Raw genomic sequence first — 5,758 nt, forward strand, 5'->3', positions numbered from 1 at the left:
GCCGCCCCGCGCCTCAGCAACCCCAGCAACGGCCGCTTGCTCCAGCGCGCGGCCCGCGCCCTCTGGCGGGGGGGGGGAACTGCCCCGAGCGCCTCTGCACGCGCCGCCCCCTGCGCCGGTCCCAGCCCCAGGCACCCGGCGTGTGGGAGAGACGGGACCGGAGAAACCCGCGCTGCGAGGGCAGAACAAATCTAACCCAGGGCTGCCGTGAGGGCCGGCGGCAGCACCCCGTAGTACCCGACCCCGAGCCCCATCCCCTTGCATAATAAATACACATCAGCCCGCCCGTGAGGCAGACGGGGTGAGCAGCTAGACACCGCTGTCACACGAGACACAGATGTTCGTTTAAAAATAGACTGAACAATGTATCTCTAAAACGGCACAGTAAAAATCCATGCAAAAACTTTACCCCCCCCCCCCGACTCCTTCCACCAGGGAACATCCCAGTGGGTGCAGACAGGCCCGACACGCTCCCTCACCTTGTGTTATTGAACCTACAACAAACATACAGGGCTGATTTTCAGAAGTGCTGAGCACTCACCCTCAAAGTGAGCTCCATGCCAGCGCCACTGAAAAATAACCATGTCAACAAATAATGAACTAACCCAAACTGCCTATTACAGCACTGAAGAATTTAGGAATATCTGCCATCATTAAAAGAAGTAAAATTAAGTAACTATTTTATGAAGATATAGAAGATAATTCCATCTGGATGTTCTTTCCACTCAAGTCATTTTTAGTGTATAGTATTCACTCATACATTTGCAAAAGAATGAGTAAAATCTGACCAAAATAACAAATATCTGTATTTAGGGGAGAACACTCCTATGACTCCACCAGTGAATAAAAACCAACAAAATCTAAAACCCTATAAAAATATGAGTCTCTCTTCCACAGGAAAGCATACTAACACTGTGTAGTTAAGCAGTACTGTACAAGATGTAGATTTGTAAAGACTTGTTTTTAAATTAATGTGAGTGGGCTTCAAACAACATGAACTACATTTTTAAGGTGTAAAACAACACTGAAGGGATACCATAAATGAGTTAAAAGTAGTTTAAGGTACTACAATTCCTGAGTCTCCCTGAGAGTTTTTGTGGTTTTACGATCACATTTTCTTTTCTAAGACTTTCTTTCTCTTGTTGCTGTGGGAAAGACCAACACAACCGGGGGAAATTGACTGAGGGGGAAACAGGCAAACTGATACACAATATACTGTCAAAATGAACAGAGTAATCTGAAAAATAGAGGAAAATAGTTTTCTCTAATCTTCCAGTCATAGCTTATAGTTGTTTGTAACAGTAGTGGGGAAAACCAACAAATTGGCACTAATATTTCCATAATATTTTAATTAACACAAAAATACTGCATTAAAAAACAAAGATATCACTAAAATGGAACCCACAAAAGTATCTCAGTTAAGGCTGCTACAGAGATTTCACATTTTTAATTAAATGTATTTATTTCTCAAACTTCTTTTTTGACTTGTTCTAAACTTTATGAGGAGCTAAACAAAACAAAACAAACAAAAGCTCTCACTTAGATCCAAATTCAATTGTGAGGCTTAATAGACTGAAAATTATTTTGTAAAAGAAAACAAAGCATACATCAGCCAATGTATCACTTTCTGAGATGCAATTGTAAATGGCTGTAATATTAAAAGGAGATCCATGGCTAGGCTCTGGGTAATTTAAGCATATCGATACACATACCCACAGAAACATATGAACATAAAAAAAAATGTATACTGGAATTCTTAAACTGCAGGCAAACTTGGCTTTGAAGAATTAATTACCTTAAATTTAATCACTGGCTCTTTGGTTAAACATGGGAGCACTAGCCAGCACCTTCTTCTCCAGTACATTCAGCCAAACTATTATAACTGCTGCCTCCAATGCAGGAACAATGGTGAAGAGGGGATCCCTACACCACCTCCACTCTAGTGTACCCATGCAAGGCCAACCATAATTTAGTCCTATGGATTTAATTTACAGAGATACACATGAAACAGCCATAAAAATAAACACTGCCATTAACAACATTTTTAAGTAGCAGAATAGACTCTCTAGAAAGTTGCCTACAGAAATGTGTGTGTGTGTGTGTATATGTATATATATATGAATGAATTAACATACATATATATTTTCTATTACTAACTCTAGGAAAGTTTCCTGCTTGGTTCCTACACATGCTAAGTGTAACATGAAACAATGTAACATTGCTATGAAGAAAGCATTCTCCACCAAGAAATATATGTTACAGATACCTTAGTAATATGGCTGAAATCCATAAATCTTACTTTAAACAGTTATGAACAATACTATAACAATTACGCATATTACTTTTACAATGGCCAGGTCTGAAGTAAGGAGGAATCAAACTACTACAGCCATGACTGACTTTTTAATACTTACACACCCTGACCGTAGAGAAATTTTTGGGAGTCTTAATTTTGAAAGTATCAAAGAATAACACCATTTGGCAAAAAGACATTGTATTTATTCATGTATTACATCTCACAGATGGCTGACCAATTACTTTCTTATTGCTAGATTTCTCGTTTTATATATTTTACTCCATCTTGTAATTTTCTGATGTCATAAGGACTTCTGTCCGAAAACTAACTGAAGAAATGGAAAAATTATTCACATCTCTTAAGCGTATCGACCACCCCCTTTTCAAACAATGCTCAGGCCTTATCTACACTATGTAGTTTTGTCAACAAAAGTCAGCTTTCGTTGACAAACAATGAGGGGGAACTCTCCTGCTACACCAACAAAATAAAACTACCTGGATGAGCAAAGCCAGCTCCAGGCACCAGCGGAGGAAGCACGTGCCTGGGGCGGCACATGCTAAGGGGTGGCATTCTGTCCATTCTTGGGGTGGCAAAGTCTGAGGGTTTCTTTTTTTTTTGGTTCGGGCAGCAGCTCAAGCCAGTTCCAGCACTCCGGCTCTGGTGCAAATGATGCAGGAGAGGGAAGCTCTGGTCAGTGCTCATTTTGATGCTGCCCAGCTACGTGAAGTAGAGCTGTCCTTTGTTTCATTATATGCTAGAAGTGGGTTAAGGATAGAAGTGTACAAGACTAGCAGTGTTTGCATCTGCTTCCCATTCCCCTATGCAGCTATGCAGTGCAGGCTCTGCAGAAAAATGCTGCTTCAAAGCCTCCCTGATTCGAATAGCCGCCCATTGTGCCCCTCTAATAGCCGAGGTATTTGGCTGCTCAAAATCAGCTGCCAGGTGATCCATCTCCATGCTCTACCCCTGGGGAAACGTTTCCCTCTTAGCTTCACAAATATTATGCAGAGCACAACATGCTGCTATGACCATGGAAATGTTTTCCTCATTGAGGTCTAACCTGCCATAAAGGCAGCACCAGTGCACTTTTAATCTGCCAAATGCACATTCAATGGTCATTCTGCACCTGCTCAGCCTATTGTTGAATGCTCCTTGCTGCTGTCCAGGTTTCCTGTGTAAGGTTTCATGAACCATGGGAATAAGGGGTATGCTTACTATGGGGATTTCAACATCCCGCACTGGAATTTTCTGTTCTAGAAAGAAAGCCCCTGTTTGCAGCTTTTTCTACAGGCCAGTGTTCTTGAAGATGCATGGATCATGCACCTTTCCTGACCACCTCGCATTGACAGCAGTGAAACGACCTCAGTAATTCACAAGCGCCTGCAATATCATAGAGAAGTACCCCTTTCTATTGATGTATTCTCTTGCAAGACGGCCCAGGGCCAAAATTGGGATATGCGTGCCATCAATTGCTCTGCCACAGTTAGGGAATCCCATTGCTGCAAAGCCATCCACTATTTCATGCATATTTCCCAGTATCACAGTCAGGGCCGGTGCTACCATTAAGGCAAACTAGGCGGTTGCCTAGGGCGCCAAGATTTGGGGCGCCAAAAAGCGGTGCCCCCAATTTTTATTTTTACAGCGTTCCTGGGCTGGGCTGGGCTGCCGGCGGCATGCTGACATGTGCGGCTCAGACTCCCTCTCCCAGCGCAGCGGCCGCTCCATGCAATTATTGTCATTGCCGGTGGGGGTGGCGTGCTCAGGGAGGGGGTGTAGTAGAGGTGAGCTGGGGTGGGGAGCCCTGTGGCAGCTCCCCGCCTCCCGCCCTGAGGCACCCCTCCCCACGGCAGCTCCCCACCCCCCGGCCTCGGGAGCCGTGCGGCAGCTCCCCACCCCAGCTCATCTCTGCTACGCCCCCTCCCCCAGTGCACAGTTGCCGTTCCACTTCTCCCGCCTCCCAGGCTTGCGGCACCAATCAGCTGTTTGGCGCCGCAAGCCTGGGAGGGGAAGAGAATTAGAGGCGGAGCAGAGGTGAGTTGGGGTGGGGAGCTACCGCACGGCTCCCCAGCCAGGGGGGCGGGGAGCTGCTGCAGGGCTGGGGGGGAGGAGGAGGCGCAAGGTGGAAGTTTCACCTAGGGCGCGAAACTTCCTTGCACCGGCCCTGATCACAGTCGTTGGTAGCAGGATGTGATTAATGGTCCTGCAAATCTGAGTGAATGCAAACCCCACGGTGAACTTCCCAACTCCAAACTGATTTGCGACTGACCAGTAGCAGTCTGGAGTTGCCAGCTTCCACACAGCAATCGCCACATACTTCTCCACCAAGAGGGCAGCTCTCATTGTGGTGTCCTTGTGCCATAGGTCAGGGGTGAGCTCCACACACAGTTCCAGGAAAGTGGCTTTCTGCATCAGAAAGTTTTGCAACCACTGGTCATCATCCAACACCTGCATAACAATGCGATCCCACCACTTGGTGCTTGCTTCCCAAGCGCAATGGTCCACCATGTGCAGCTACTCCGTGAATGCCAAAAGTAATCTGGAATGGTTTCTTTCCATGGCACACAGTGGGGCAGGCATCACGGATTCCTGTTCAGATTTGCAGCTCATAAAATACAGCATGATCAGCTGCCTTGTGTTCATAACACTTATCACAAGACTTGAGAGCAGTGCTGGATTCATGATTTCAGATGGAGATGATGGGCGCATAGTTTACAGGGGCTATTGAAAATGGCGTGAAACATAGTCAGACACCCATGAAATGATGGGGCAGAAAAAACTGCATCATGGGACAGTGAGCCCGCAACGATGATGCACTCTGATCTATTCCCCATTCCCACACCTCCTAGCAGCAGAAGGTGGCAAGTTGCACAGTGGGCTAGCTACCCATGGTGCACTGCTCTCTCTGTCAATGCTAGAGAGTGAACTGCGGATGCACTCTGCTGACTCAGGAAGCATTATGTAAACATGTGCAAGCGATGTTGTTATTGCAGTTAATGATTGTCGGCAACACTTGTGTCGACTTAACTCTGTACTGTAGACATAGCCCTAGACAACCTAATTCCTTACACTAAGACCACATTTTTCTATGACAACTAAAACAGATCACTCCAAAGGACTGTTAGCTTTCTCTCTAACCTTATATTCTGTTAAAATAAACTTTTATTCTACTATGTTTTCCCCCATAAGATGATTAGTGTTTCGATCTTTAAAAATATTTAACCAAGTAATATGTCCTAATCAGATGAGCTGACATTAGCATCAACACCCAAAGGCAACTGGTTGAGGATAAAAAAAATGCTACTCACAAAAGCATTTGCCCATCTAATCTTTTGTATACCATCAGTCTTCTTCCCGTGCTATCTAGGTAGTGATGTTTACCAAACTAGTTTTGAGTTTATCTACCAGGAAAGACTCACTTTATCAGAAAAAAATATAAAATGTTTTATAGTCCTATTTTCAAAA

Source organism: Trachemys scripta, chromosome 11 (genome assembly GCF_013100865.1).
Source record: "Trachemys scripta elegans isolate TJP31775 chromosome 11, CAS_Tse_1.0, whole genome shotgun sequence".
NCBI lineage: Eukaryota > Metazoa > Chordata > Testudines > Emydidae > Trachemys > Trachemys scripta.